The sequence below is a fragment of the Peromyscus californicus genome, unplaced genomic scaffold (genome assembly GCF_007827085.1).
Source record: "Peromyscus californicus insignis strain IS unplaced genomic scaffold, ASM782708v3 Scaffold_18__1_contigs__length_77618521, whole genome shotgun sequence".
Classification (NCBI taxonomy): Eukaryota; Metazoa; Chordata; class Mammalia; order Rodentia; family Cricetidae; genus Peromyscus; species Peromyscus californicus.
Genome location: NW_026294480.1, coordinates 20,148,744 through 20,164,701, shown reverse-complemented (window position 1 = coordinate 20,164,701; position 15,958 = coordinate 20,148,744). Strand labels below are relative to the sequence as shown.

The window sequence follows — 15,958 nt, the reverse complement described above, 5'->3', positions numbered from 1 at the left end:
TTTCCTTTAGAGTATATGTAACATATATATATATATATGTATATATATATATGTGTGTGTGTGTGTGTGTGTGTGTGTGTGTGTGTGTGTGTGTGTGTGTGTGTTGGAGACCCTGTGCCTGCTTAAAAATAATATGTTCATCCTACATGGGAAACTGAGTCCATCTATTGAATCTCAGTTCTAAAACTTTTTACCTCTGTGTTATATGTAGAATTTAATGCAATATTTTGAAAAAAGATGCCACACAGAACTTTAACATTCAGAGCTGTAGCAGCCAAGATAAAGACCTAGCTCTAATGTCAGTGACATTCCAGTGTCAGGAGAATACAGTGGAGAGTGATAGAGAAGGATACTTAATTTTCTTTCTTTTTTTTCATGTATGGGCTCACACAGCCACACACACAAATGCACATGTAATACATATATACACATAAACACATATAAGTTAATTTGTTCGCAACGTCAACTGAACAGTTCTATATTGCACGTTCTTTTTGGAAGTAATTGTCTTATATGTGTAGATATGTCACAGTTTCACATTGACCTTCAGATAACTTTCCATGACAGTACCAAACTTAATTATGCTTTATGGGACTCACCATGTTTATACTGGAGAAGCCTGGTGCAAGCTGTGGGCTCTAAGCTTCACACCCACACTGCTAACTGACCTTTTCATTTTTGTCAACAGGAAAGTCTAGTCCAGTCTTACATTAAAAGAGAAAGAAAAATTAAACAGTGTTCTAAAGACAGCCCCATTACTTTTAATACTTGAAACCCATTTAACAAAAGAAATGGGCGACTTTTTTTCTGAGAAGCCACAAGCCACAAGCAATTAATCCTGTTGTCAATACGAGAATGAAAAGCATTTGGTTTACACATGTGGCAAGTCTGTCTTAATCTTTTAGTTCATCAAATTCAAGGAGTGAGCAAAAGGCAAAGATTGTAACTTTAGCTGCCAAGGAGAGTGTGAATCATTTCTCTCAAGATTTTAAATATCCCTTTTTAGCTTGAAGCTATAAAGCAACCGACCTGAATGAAAACAGATTTAGGATGTAACAAGAAGACAAAATTTAACCAGCATATGTTAAAAGTGCCTTGCTGAAACAGAACAAAAGTTTCATGAATAAATATTACTAAAGGAAAAAAAAGAACCATGCAACACTGTTCACACTGTGTTGACTGGGTCTCATGCTGTTAAAGGCCATGATCATTCTGTTAGGATAAAGATGTATAAATTAGCAAAACAGTAAACTGCTTAAAGAAGATTTTTCTGAAGCTTAATGATTGGTGTACTTTTAGTAAAAACTGTCTTTCTAGCTTGAATCTATGGAATCTATGGTTGCACACACACACACACACACACACACACACACACAAAAGAGAGAGAGAGAGAGAGAGACCCTGGCTTACTTGGTTTACTTTCTAGATTGATAATCTTTCAAAAATAACTCTCTCCCATATACATACACACATATGCACACACTCACACACACATATGTGTGTGAGTGTGGGTGTGTGTGCGTGTGTGTGTGTGTGTGTGTGTGTGTGTGTGTGTGTGTGTGGGTGTGTGTGTAACCAAAAAAAAAGAAAAGCGGCCATGAATTTGAAAGAGAGCAAGGTGGTTACATAGGAAGTTTTGGAAGGGGGAAAGGGAAGCAGAATATGATGTTATAATAATGTTATGAAGTTAATACTAATATTATGTTACATACCATTTGACATGTAATAATAACACTTTCAGTTGGGAAGAGAAGAATGAACTCATATATATCTGTATTAATTCAGTTTTCAATTATGATGAAATTTCATGTTAATATGAGTATATTTTACTGTTCAAAATATACTATACAAAGAAATGAATATCTGTATATTTACCTGTATAATAATATTTCATAGGAAGAGAGAAAATAAATTCCTTGTGAAACTATGTTTCCAGTTTCAGAAATATACACTAAAAATAGAGACAATCATGTTAATTGTATTATTGATTACAAAGTTATCATTTAAACATTGACTAAAATTATGATGTCACAATAGAAAGTTTGATAATCTCAATAAATATTTGGGAGATTTATCACTATGCAAGTAAGCCAAGTTAAAATGACCAAGTGTGGGCCTGGAGAATATGTAAACGCACAAGAGAAATAAATGTATATATTAAATACAGTAAAACATATATAAGCAAATATAAAAGATGAGCAGCAGAAAAAGTGCTTTTTATCCAGGTCTTTGCACAGTTCCTCTTTAAAAAAAAAAATAATACAGGTTTTCCCCGACAGTCTCACACACTTAAAAATAGCATCCTAACACTTTCCTTCATTGGCTGCTTTTCACTATTTGTATGCTCTGTAAATTCCCGAAAGTCTCATACAAAGAATCAATAGATTTTTTAATATACATTACATCTAAGTACATATATTTAATTACTATATCATAATTTGAAACTTAATGGTTTACATATAGTATTTACAAAACAAATTTGAATAAATTCATGGAAAAGTCTAGGATATAATGTAAACGGACATTTCTTTTTTTTTACAGGCAATTATCTATATTTTTTTATTTTATAATTAATTTAATTTTACATATCAGCCTCAGATTCCCATGTCCTCCCTCCTCCCCCTCCCGCCCTTACCCCAATCCACCCCCATTCCCACCTTCTTCCCCCATTTCCACCTCCTCCCCCCATTCCCACCTCCTCCAAGGCAAGGATTCTCCTGGGGATTCAGTTTAACCTGGTAGATTCAGTTGAGGCTGGTCCAGTCCCCTCCTCCCTTCACCCAGGCTGAGCAAAGTGACCCCACATAGCCCCTAGGCCCCCAAAAGCCAGCTCATGCACCAAGGACATGTCCCGATCCCACTGCCTGGGGGCCTCCAAAAAAGTTCAAGCTAATCAACTGTCTCACTTATCCACTGGTCCAGTTCCATGGGGGCTCCTCAGCTATTGGTTCATATTTCATGTGTTTCCACTAATTTGGCTATTTGTCCCTGTGCTTTTTCCAGTCATGGTCTCAACATCTCTCACTCATACAATCCCTCCTCTCTCTCGCCCATTGGACTCCCGGAGCTCCACCTGGGACCTGGCCGTGGATCTCGGCATCCGCTTCCATCATCATTGGAGGAGAGTTCTATCACGACAGTTAGGTTGGTAAACGGACATTTCAAACCACAGAAGAATGGCATTGGCAAGGAAATATTTTTTTCAGAGATAATAGTGAAAGAAAATCCATATGTTTACATATCTGTCCACACAGACATAGTCTGCATCATAGCCTAAGTACAGTGTTATCAGGCACTGCTCACTGGGCATTTGATATTAGGGAATATGAACTTAGAGCTAACTAGATGATCCTAAATATGCAAATTTACATGTAATTACTCCAATAAATAAAAGAGGGAGTAGAGAAATATGAAATCTGAAAATCATTGCCTTGAAGTTTGAAGGAAAAAAACCAATGAGAATATACAGAGTGAATATAACAAAGTAATGTAATGGAAAAGAAAGTTTAAAGTGACTCTAAGCCTTCCTTAAGTCCTTCAAAAACGTTTTAATTAAAAGAGAATTCCATCACTTCTCTCTCTCTGGAGAGGTTCTTTATGTCTTCATGTTACACATTGTCTTTTCAGTTTCAATTGTTTTGAAAGAATCTCTACGCAGATAGAGTTTTGTAATAAATCCTTTGTAGAAAGCAAAAAGAACCAGTTAAAATATATATTTACTGTTTTGATAGCTAGGGAAAACATCACTTTCTTACACACCAGGCTACCTGGAACATGAAACCCCAATTAACAAAAGTGAAACGTGTAAACTCATGGCCAACCCAACAAACATGATGATTCAACATTATGGTAGTGAGGTAGGAGCAGAGAAAAGAAGTGTAACTAAAGATGTCATTAAAAAAAAGAGGTGATTGTCTCATTTTCAAAGTAATTATTGCATTGAAATAATGGAGCTCACATTTTTTTCTTAATTGCTTCAATATTTCTCATTTGAAGATATTGCATAAACATATTAAACTGTGTGTTTGAGAAGAAAAATGACTGAAACCGGGATATATACATATATATATATGAGTAGGAAAGAAAACATCACCTTCAGGATATGGAGGTGCTTAAGACTTAATCAGTGGAGGTTGAGTGGGATGGCTTACAACAAGGAGCTTCTCATATTCACCAAAATTCTCCAGGTAGTGGTCAAATCCCTATAAGTGTGTGTGTGCGTGTGTGTGTGTGTGTGTGTGTGTGTATGTGTGTGTTTCACCCAGACTCCCTGAATACGAAGATGTTGTTTTGAAAACACAACCTGCTCCATAATATTCTACCTGCCACTCATTCCTAGTATACAGAGCCTTCCTATACATCCCATCTAGTTTCCCCTCTGCCTTGTGCACCAGGGAGACAGTATTGTATGGCGATATTCTAGGAATGGGCCCAGATCTCTTCTCACCAAGTTTTACCCCTTTTTTGAGATGGTTTCAATTCTCAAATCTGGGTGACAATTTTATTAGACATGTGTCATGGTTGCCTACCTTGGTTCCTGTTTTGTTTTGTTTTTTTACATGCTGACTAAACATCTGCTCTCAGTACAATTCTCTTCATCACATGTGAAGCTCCTAAGAATTTCTACACTCTACTCTCCGTTTATGTTTTTCAGTAAACAGTAATAATTTCACTTTCAAAGATATTAAATTTTCAATATGCAAATCATGCAAGATTCATTAATGTATTAATGGGATTTGTAACATTATTTAAATTTTTCACATATGTAACACATTTTTTATTGTTATTCAAAAATGTGTACTAATGTATTCTGAAACTTTTTATGTCTCTTATTGAAAGGTCATTCATTAGTGATAAAACTTATTGAAGTGCTAACAAATAATCTCATAGTATATTATTTATGTTTTCCTGTTTATGTTATAAGGGTCCCCATTCTAATATGACTAGTTATTCAAAAACTTAGTTTGAAGAGATCTGATAAAACTGAGAAAATGAAATTAAATTAATGTAATTCATTCACAAATGTTAGATAATTTGTTACAATCTGTTATGTTCCTTTGTTGGCTTTTGCTAAGTTAACTTCATGAAAAGTATACATGTTTCAAATTTTACAATATTACGACAACAAACACCCATTTTTAATTAATTTTTACAAAGTTAATTTTCTTAACATTTTTGTTAAATACCCACATGGCATTTTGATGAGTACTAAAATTGTAAAATTTGATTATTTTTTTAATTACTTAATACTATCAACCCAACATATCTGACATTACTTTTTATTAGATGTATGCTATTCTACTTTTAAAAAAAATGTCCTTTTTTAAAATGAAGATTGCAACTAGATATTACTTTAAAATACCTTTAAAAAAACTTTGTTGGATACTTGTTAAATGTGATTTGATGGAAACTGAAACATTAGTTCCCAGGGAATGGGGAAGATTGATTTTATGCAATGTTATCAGTGAAGGAAATATTTGATAAGACAATAAGGCACAATAAGATAATGACATCACATGTTGAAGACAGAAATGTACATTGTAAAAGTGATTTAGTGACTGCATTTGTTTTTCTTTAAGTAGCATCATGTTATTGTTATGTTTTCATAGTAGGAACCCCAGCATTTTTTTAATGAACCAGTTGGAGATAATGGAAGTAACTCTTGCCAGGTCAACATAGAGCTAATTTTCCATTTTCTGGAGGAACAGATGGTGTAGATGGATACAAATCTGGCTTCATGGAGGGAAAAAATGGTTTAGTTTGGCACATTCACTTCAGGAAATATTTTTCATCAGCTAGATCCTTTCAGCCATTTTGCAAATGTCCTCCCATGGATACACTGATTAAGGGTAATTATGAATATGTGTACAATCTGTGTGCAGCATCTAGATGTATCCCTACGCTAAGTTCTCCTCTCTGGCCAGTTGGTTTAGTGAAACAAGTTTCTGAGATTTTTCATTTTATTCAACTTAATAGAATTTGAACAAATAAGGAAATAAAAGTCACATAATAAATTGAAATACAGATACTTTATACTACATAATTTTTGTTCCAGTTTCCTGTGTAGAATAATTAGCAGAAATAATAAGAGACCAAAGCTAATGGTCTTTTGAACAAAAGCTTTTTACAAAGAATTAAGAAGTTATTTGTTGAAAAGTAATTCAATAAATATTATATAAACGTTAGCACTTTCTGTTGTAAAAAAACATAACAATTGAGTTTCAAGATGGATTGTTACATTTTCTTCTAATCAAAATCCTGACTTATAGAAAGAAGTAGGGGAGATAGCAGGACCTCTGTTTTATGTCAAATAATATTTGGTATAATATTTGTCAAAAGCTTTTTTTTTAAAGTTATAAACAGAACTACAAGTTGCATGGAATGAATGTGATCTCGCTTTTTTGGCATAACATCCAACCATCTGAACATGGGAAATTTAGACATTAGAAAGAATATGACTCAATACCACAATTCTAAAACTGGCCATAAGTGGAGATGTGGAATCAATAGATAGGTTATAAAAATTCAATAAACAACTTTAAATTACCTAATAATTTTCTCCCTATCTTTGAGTATCATTATCTTTAAAAGCTAATGCATGAATATTAAATTATTTTGGAATAAAATTTAACACAAGAGAAAAAAGTCACATGAATAACACCAACTATATATAGGGTATAAATCATGACTATATGAAATAATAAAATTCATCTTGTTTTTTTTTTTTTCAAGACAGGGTTTCTCTGTGTAACAGTTCTGGCTTCCCTGGAATTCACTTTGTAAACTAGGCTGGCCTTGAACTCAGAGATCCACCTGCCTTTGCCTCCAGAGTACTGGGATTAAAGGTGTGTGCCACCATTGACCAGCATTTTGGGTTATTTTACATTGAGTTATCATCATCATCATCATCATCATCATCATCATCATCATCACTATATTGTGTGTACCTGAGTGTTTCTCTTCTAGGGTGCCACATCATGGCTGTTTAGGTCAGTGGACAACTTAAGAAAGTTATTTACCTGTTTCTACCATGTGAGTTCTGGAGAACAAACAGGTCTTTAATTATGCTGACAAGCATCTTTACTTGCTGAACCATCTCAACAACCCTAAAATAAGGCCTACACAAACTAAAACTCTCTAACAGCAAGAAGAAAAATGTATATTAAATATATCAAGAAAATGTTTACTTAGATGTGATGACTTATATGTAAGTAAAGTGAAATATATTTGGGAGAAAAGGATGAAATGGCAGGTTGGTCTGTGCACAATGTGATATGTGTGGAGAGAACTATAATTGACATCTCTTTTAGTCTGTGATCATATGCAATAGACACACAGGGAAAACCTCTGTCTTGTATTAAAATGCAAAAAAGAAGAAATTGCTATTGATTTAGAAATATACAAGATCCTAGAGAATGGGGACACTGACTCCCAGAGTTTACTTTATTAAAAGACAAAATACTGTGTATCATTAATACAACCAGGCTATCAGCAGACTATGTTTCCTTAAAATAATCACATTTTAGTAAAGAAGGGAATTTATTCATGTATCTGATATTCATAAAATTAGCACACACTAAATTTTAATTTTTACATTCAAAATAGTTGTCAGAAGTTAAAATGATTCCACAATTGTATATGAAATAATGTTGAAAAACTTGACTCAAATTTAAAATAGTTCAAATGAAAATAAGAATGTCCACATAGGAGTATTTAGAAGAGTACACGGGACACCTTGGGTCCTGGTGTTGATTACTGGACTCAGGAGATATTCTTCTACTCTGCTTCAACACAAGAAACCCTAAGATCCAAAAGGAGAAAGAAAGAATGAAGACCGTCCTTAGATCCTGCAAATGTTGGCCCATAATTCCATAATTGACACACGACACTTCTTAAATTTTGCTAGTGATACCAAAGAACCTTGTTGTGTTATGAAAGATTAAACATGTTGTAGTAATGCATTTGTCAGTGAGGCTTCTCATCAACTTTTGCCTGAGATTATTTTCTATAATGCATGTTTTCATTAGAAAATAGTTCATTATAATGTCATTTTAAACCTGTTTTTGGCTCCTGCATCATAACAACTCCTTCTGCAATACTGAGGTCATGACTTGCATTGTTGTATGACCATTAAAACACATACCACTTGAAGACTCAAGAGACAGTACCTGTGCCTACCTACAAAAAGCAATCCAATTGTCTCTATTTTGAATTGTAGTCTCCTCTATATTTTGGTTCCCAGTTATTTCTGAATTTTTCTCAGAAGCTCAGTTCTATATAAGAAAACTGTATTTGACAAATGCTATTCAGCATATTTAAGTCTTACAGAGAAATACTTTCAGGTGATATAATGTGACAGCTTCTGCTAATGGAAGGAATGCCTATGAGCAATACACAGAACTCTTTGTCTTTGTTGGTTTAACTTAAACAATACATTGTTATAAATGGAGAATATTTCTAAAGAATATTCATAGGATAAACAAAGCTGTGAGCTCTAGCCAATGGGCCATAAAGTGTGAAACAATGAAATGAGAATAAGGTCGATTTAAAATAAATGAAATCTTAAAGCGCAAGGTAAAATGAGCATGACAAGAATGCTTTTGTTATAAACAGCTTGAAAATTATAATATATGTCGAAAAGTGATATTTGCAACCAACAGCAGAAATCAGAGTTTTCAAACATTTGAGGAAGGATGAAAAAATGGCTAGACACATTAATGGTGTTCTAGGAGCTAAGACTAAATTAATCTCTGAAAGTTGCCAAAGAAGATATGTGGGATCAATCTAGGGAATACACTTGTGACAGTTGAGATCTTATCAGTTGACTGCCATATAAAACATTGAGTGTCACTGCAGAAAGAAGTAGGGGAACACTTATGAAGTAACATCACTCACCCTTTATACATGGTTCTACACTTCTCCCCAAATAGTATGATAAAAATGAATCATGAATATGGATTTCTCAAAATAATCTGGCTTAGTTATAAATTCAAATGGAAGAAAATGTTTTGTAACTATAACTCATATTTACTGTGTATAAACTAGAGACCATTACACTTTACTGGGAAATATGGAAACTCAAATAGAATTTATTAGAATTTAAAACAATTGATTTTCTATTTAAAATAATGAAATCACAATATAAATAAAACTTATTCCAGTATCCATTATAATAATCAACACATATCTTAACCCATTGCTTCTAAAAGTATATGTGGTCAGTCTACACTTATTTATGTGTTGAGCAATTTTTATTCCTCATAATTACAGAGTATTTAAAATTCAGTAACTTTTTATACAAAACATATTTAAAATTACTTTTCACTTTAGCAAAAGTTATTCTGATTTGGACTAAATATAGAAATGCAACAGCCACCACATTCATGTCAAAGCAGGTTAACAGGAGCAACAGAAATAGTAATCCATGCCATTTGAATCTTCTGGGAAATATGGCATGCATGGAAGAGTGTGTCCCTTCTGGCATACTGCTGTTCTCGATTCATTTTCTTTCACTGAAACTGGTTTAATACACTAACCTAGAAAAGACCAACACATTTTTATATGATGGGCAACTTGTCTCTACCTTTATTCAATGTTAGGATTGAGCTATAGAAAGGTTCAAGGGTTCTCACTAGCCTGTAGCATATGACCTTTAATTATTTTCTTTTGTATTTTTAATATTTTTTTAGTAAGAGATTTTCTATTCATTTTTCATACCAACCACAGATTCCCCTGTCCTCCTCCCACCCCCAGCTTTCCCCTGCCAACCCACCCCCAATTCCCACTTCCTCCAAGGCAAGATGTCCCATGGGAAGTCAGCAGAGCCTGGTACATTCAGCTGAGGCTGGTCCAAGCCCCTCCTTCCTGCACCAAGGCTATGCAAAGTCTAACCATAGTCACTAGGTTCCAAAAAGCCGGCTCATGCACTAAGGACAGGTCCTGGTCCCACTCCCTGGGGCCCCCTATACAGTTCAAACTAAACAACTGTCTCGCTTATCCACAGGGCCTAGTCCAGTACCATGGGGGCTCCTCAGCTATTGGTCCACAGTTGATGTGTTTCCATTAGTTTGGCTGGTTGTCTCTGTATTTTTTCCAGACATGGTCTTGATATCCCTTGCTCATAGAATCCCACCTCTTTCTCATCGATTGGACTCCTGGAGCTCCACCTGGGACCCGGCCATGGATCTCTGCATCTGTTTCTATCAGTCATTGTATGAAGGTTCTATGATGATAGGGTGGGTATTGAGCCACCTGATCACCAGAGTAGGCCAGCTCGGGTACCCTCTCGACTATTGTCAAAAGTCTATGGTGGAGTCATCCTTGTGGATTCCTGGGAACTTCCCTAGCACTCTGCTTCTCCCTATTCCCATCGTGCCTCTATTTAAAATTTTTATGTATTACATTACTATATTTTTTACTCTGGAAAGTATTCTCTTTTTAGTATACTACTTCACATATCCAGAACAATGTGATTCTAACTCTTTTGACTCTCTATTTTTACTTCTGTGAATCTCATCTAAAGAATGGACTTAGGACTGGCAATGGTGGTGCAAGCCTATAATCTTAATATTCTCAAGACTGGGACAAGAGAACCACGAGACCATGCGAGAGCAGTTTAAAAATGGACTCTCAATAAAATAAAATAAAATTATAAATATATGAATAAATAATCCCTCTTATATTTATACCTGTCATCACACACTGATGCTCACTTCCCATCTCCCCTCTCTGTTTAATGTATTACACTGACAGATTAGCTTCTACTGTCTTATTTTATGTCACCTTTGAATGTACATGTTAGGTGAACCCAAGTTCATAATTTCTTTTTTTTTCAAAATTAATAACCCACGTGTAAGAAGTTTTATAGCCATGTAATTTGGAAAGTATAGATATCTTTGGTAGCCCAGAAACAGCAATATAATAATATCCAAGACATTCAATATGTGGCAAATAGGAAAATAAGAGTTATTCTTTCTGAGAATCATTCTTTAAGTGCATTTGACTCATTTTATTCTCATATAACTTTGATTAAAGTAAGTACTGAATGTTCACAAGTGAAAAAACCTAGACATTAGTATACACAGGTCATGATATTATTTTTAGGTGACTATGGGAAGACTAGAAGCTCTTTTTATTGCTTGGTAGAGACTGCACAGGGTATCCAATGAGGTCTGTGGCTATAACTTCTGTTGTTTTAAACTGCTCTGTGCACTTCCAGTTAGCTTATAAGACACCTTTACTGCCCTACGTCAATCTACATCACTTGCAATACACCAATAAAATCAAAATTAACCACAAAACATACTGCTTTAAACTCCCCGTACTTCTATTCTCATTCACCCGCTTTAAAATATGAAATTATCCATGTCTTCTATGTTTCTGTAATATGTAATTCTGAATTACATCATCTAAATTTTTCTTCCCCAAGATGCCATCCAGTGATGCTGCACAAATTTTAAGTGACATCTTTTTTACTTCTCAACATTATAGGCTCTGAGAATTAGTTACAATGCTCTAATCTTTCATGATGGCTCTGGTTATTTCTACCCCATATGAGCAAACACTTTGCAGTTAGATTCATTTTCTTTAAGTACTTGTTTTATCCCTTCATGCTCTTAGCTAAAAAATATTAACGGATCTACAAAGAAAAAGACAGTGTACACTTTCTACCTTATTCTTCAATAATAAACTACATGAAATTTCAATACTATGTACATCTACTCATGCTTACCATCTTGGATTCTTGGAACTGATGTAACATATCTTCGTGAGGTGATTTAGAAAAGAAACATAAACAATTCTGAAGTCCTAGAAGTCAAACAATGTGCTGGCAGTTGTCTGGTAATGTCATTTCTTGAACTGCAGAAAATTGTCTTGTATACTCTCATTGCAAACAGAAGGTGTATTCTTTTTTTGGGTAAGGACAAATGTCATTATGGCAGCTACTTCTTCTAGGTTTATATAGAAATAACTGTCTTTTAATACCTCATATCTACTTTTTAAAAGTCCTACTGGCCCATAGTGAATTGTAGCTGGAAACACTCATGCATTTCCTAATCCTCTCATCATTAACCATTGGAGTTTGTGGATGTTAGTGTTAGAACCCTGTGTTACCAATGTCTGTAGTTACTTAGTTCCCTATTATGTAATAATATTATTACATAATTATCACTATTATTCATATGTAATCAGCAGATATATATGAATATGAATATCCTACTTTATGATTTAATTTGTTTCTACATAACTTGTGAGCTAATATAATGTAAATGGTGTATATTATAAAATATTGTGTTGATTAAAGAATAACAAAAAATCATCAGTAAATTTTCAGTACAATTAAAATAATTTTCCATATGTATTTTAGTCTGTGAATGGCTGAGTTTAGATGTAAAATTCACCAGTATGAAAGGTTCACTCTATTCATATTTCTTATAAATACTCTACAATTTTAATCCTCATATCACTTATTACAATTTTTAAGTTTCCATTATGTATTTAGTCAGCTATTTTATTAAATGAAAGCAGCAACTAAATGATAATTAAAATTAAGGGTAACTTTTTTTCCTTCTATGTCAGGGAGTATAGATTCAAAACGAGGAAACGGTTAGTTACTTCCTTTTGGAAGACTTACTAGTCCAGACTATTGCAACCTGTCCTAGCCTCTGGTGCCTCCAGACTTCACTCATCTCAGGGGCTTGTGGATACAGGACTCTAATATCTTTATTGATTGTTTTCCCACAACCACATTAATACTACGTGCCTCATTCCTTCTCATTATACTCTTGCTCATTTCTCTTTCCTATTCAAATAAAGAAACACACTTCTTTAGTATGACCACTTTTTAAACTTCAGTAATTGTGCCTGTAATGATCCTGCTTTCAAATATTGTTGCTTGTTGAGTTATAGAGATAGAAACCTCAACATCTTCTTAGGTGACACAAACATGAGAGAAAATGTTGAGGGTGCCATACTATGTAACGTGGCTCCCCACTTTCTGAGTTGGTTTCTCTGTTTCTGCACACTTCCCTCACTACTACCTCTTACACAGCTCCGGGGCACTGATAATGACTCTGTCTCTCTAAACTGCAATTTTTCCATATGTCCTATGAAAATAATAGTTCCAACCTTGAGGCACTCTGTGAAGACCAAAGTGTATTAACATGAATAAATTTAAAGCAGTGGACTTAACTTGTGTGCAGATTTTTATTACTTCAGGCAGCGACAAAGTTGGAGAATAAAGTGCGTGGCGTGCAAGTTGAAGGAGGAATTAGGAAGACTAATCCTCAGATCCATAGACTTCGCCTGATGTTATCCTCGCTTCCCTTACTCACATTCTTCAACACTGTAATCTTAAATAAAATCGATATAGAAGTGTTCATAAAATATCTTAACTATTGGTGTGATTCGGGCACCCAGACGTGTCTGCCTGAGGCAAATGAAGTCATCATCATGGACCAAGAGATTTGCTGCTTTACTCTACACGGTTAGAGTGCTCAAGATGAGCACCTTTCTGTGTCTGCACTCCTCACCTGCAAGCAGCTTCCAGCTCTTTGTCATTGTTTGCCATCTATATCTAAACGAGCAGTGTCTCGGGAAACTCGGGACTAAGGCCAAATAGGGTGGTGTTCTGATTTTAGCAGCACATTTGTGAGTCTGAATTAAGAAAGTAAAGGAATTAGATTAATTAAATCTAGCCTATGCTACACAAAGAAACACACTCGAAAATCGGTTTATTTTCATTAAAATTATAAGTTCAAAGAAGTACATATGGTCAATTTCCACTATCAAATCTAGGTAGAGCTTTGTAGTAGTTTATTTAAAACTCTGAGTCCAATCCCATGACATGACTTTTAAATCTGTAACAAAAATAAAGATATCAAAAGTTATTTTTACTAAAATTTACATTCTTTTCTTTTTAATTAAAAGTTTTATTTTATTTTTGAGGATTTTATACATATATACAATGAAATGTCCACCATAGGGTTTTTTTTCCAACTCTTCCAATCATTTTCTCTTGTCCCCCATCTTTTACCCTATTCAGATTTTACTTAGTAATAGCTTCAAGTGCCTTACTTTTAGGAGGTTTGATTTGAAATGTGCGGTGGTAACCGTCTTTTGTTTTCCAGTTTTTAACTGTTCCAGAGACTGGGTGTGTACCTGAAAGATATTGAGGCAAAGACAACTGCACAATAACCAGGAATCACAACTACCAACGTTTACAAAACGTAAATCCAATAAATAGCGTACGTATTTAATTCAGCTTTAAAGCAAAATCAAATCATGTAAGGAACTAGATGGAACTGGGCATTGTATGTTAAAAGAAATAAAACAAACTCAAAAAGACAAATAGTATATATTTACTTAAATGTATGGAAAGTACATTTAAATGGGTTGGGTGTATGTATGTAATTAGGAAGAAGGCCTTAAGAGGGGAAGAAGATATTATGGAGGTGAGAAGAAAGGGGTGTTGGTATACTTGTTACATGGAAACAGAAAGAAGTTTCTACTTGGAGGAATAAATGTAACAGCAGGAGGGATGTCATGAGGAAGGAAGAGTTAGTGCTGGAGTAGAATAGATTTTAAAAAAATGTATTTCCTCCAGTGTCAGTCTTCCCCCAGCAAGGCTGCACCTCCCTGTAACCTCTCCAAACATACTACCAACTAGGGATAACATTTTCAATGACCTGAGCCTATGGGGATATTCTCATTCAAACTAGTAATGCCATGTAGTTTGGTAATATTATTTGTTTATAATTTCTTGGTCCACTTATATGTAAGAATATATATATTTTTTAAGAATATATTTTATAAGAATAAAAAATTGACAATATAGGTACATATATACATAATGAACTAAAGAGTTTCAGGTAAAGTAAGTTATACATATATTTTTATTCAATATTAAATTTGGTGAATACATTTCTACACATTCTAGTGATGTAAAAATGACAGATACTCAGGGTAGACACCCACAATAGAATAAAACAGCAAATCCAGACCTATGTTTTAGTAAATGTCATTAGTTGTTATGTTGTTAAATGGTTTATGAGGGTATGTATAGTTGAAACAGATACTATAAGCTTAGAATACACACTCCAGAAAAGAATATCAGGTCTGCATTTAAGTAATTTTTTAACATAATTTTATATATGAAGTGAATGGGGAAAGAACTAAAGTTGACTTGGTTTTAGAACATTTGCTTATGACTGTGTAAATCTGGAAATGTGTTGACCCGGGGACTCCACAAACATAAAAGGGACCAGTAGAGAAACTCAAGTAGTCAGTGTTGCACAGTTTAATTGGTTTGTAGTTAGAAGCAAAATAAAACAGAGAGATTTTGCAGCAAGAAATAAGATTAGATAAAATTAGAAAACTCAGCTTGGGAACACATGATTGTGGTCTTCACATTTAAAAAGTAAGGTAATTTCATTTGGTATGTAATGAAAACTCTTTAGGAGATTTTATGCAAATTGTAACGTGATTTTGGTGGCTTTGAGAAAATTAATCTGGAACCATTGTATCATCTGAGTTGGAACAGAAGGCAAGAAGTCTATTGAAGTTTAATGTGGTAGCCTAGGGAAGCCGGGGAAGAGGCAATGAAGTGGCCGGCTGTAATGGAGTGATGGCTGGAGGGCTGGAGAAGAAAAGAGAGGACTGTGAATCTAAGGTGTTAATAAAAGACAAAAACAGTGAGGAACAAGGAAGAATTCTTGGCAACACATTCTAGAAGTGTGGTGTGGCAATGACACAAACATATCTGCATAGGGCAGCATAATATTTACTTGAAAATTCGAATTGATAACCCGAATGTATTTTATGTTTTCTGTACTTTGCTATAGATTTCTTTCATTGTGTTGCAGATCAGAATTTGAAAAAAATGAAGATTTTTTTTACCATATATATACATATATATATATATAAAAAACATTCCTTGAGATATCAATTAAAATATAGA

General features: G+C 34.2%; 1 long non-coding RNA gene across 1 annotated transcript in view; it reads right to left on the bottom strand.

The window, feature by feature from the left end:
* Window positions 1-2,770: 2,770 nt before the first annotated feature.
* LOC128113409 (uncharacterized) overlaps window positions 2,771-15,958 on the bottom strand; it is a 115,204-nt gene continuing 102,016 nt past the window's right edge. The window contains exon 3 of the long non-coding RNA XR_008219442.1: window positions 2,771-7,801. This is a non-coding gene — a long non-coding RNA (uncharacterized LOC128113409). The remainder of the gene's footprint in view (window positions 7,802-15,958) is intronic.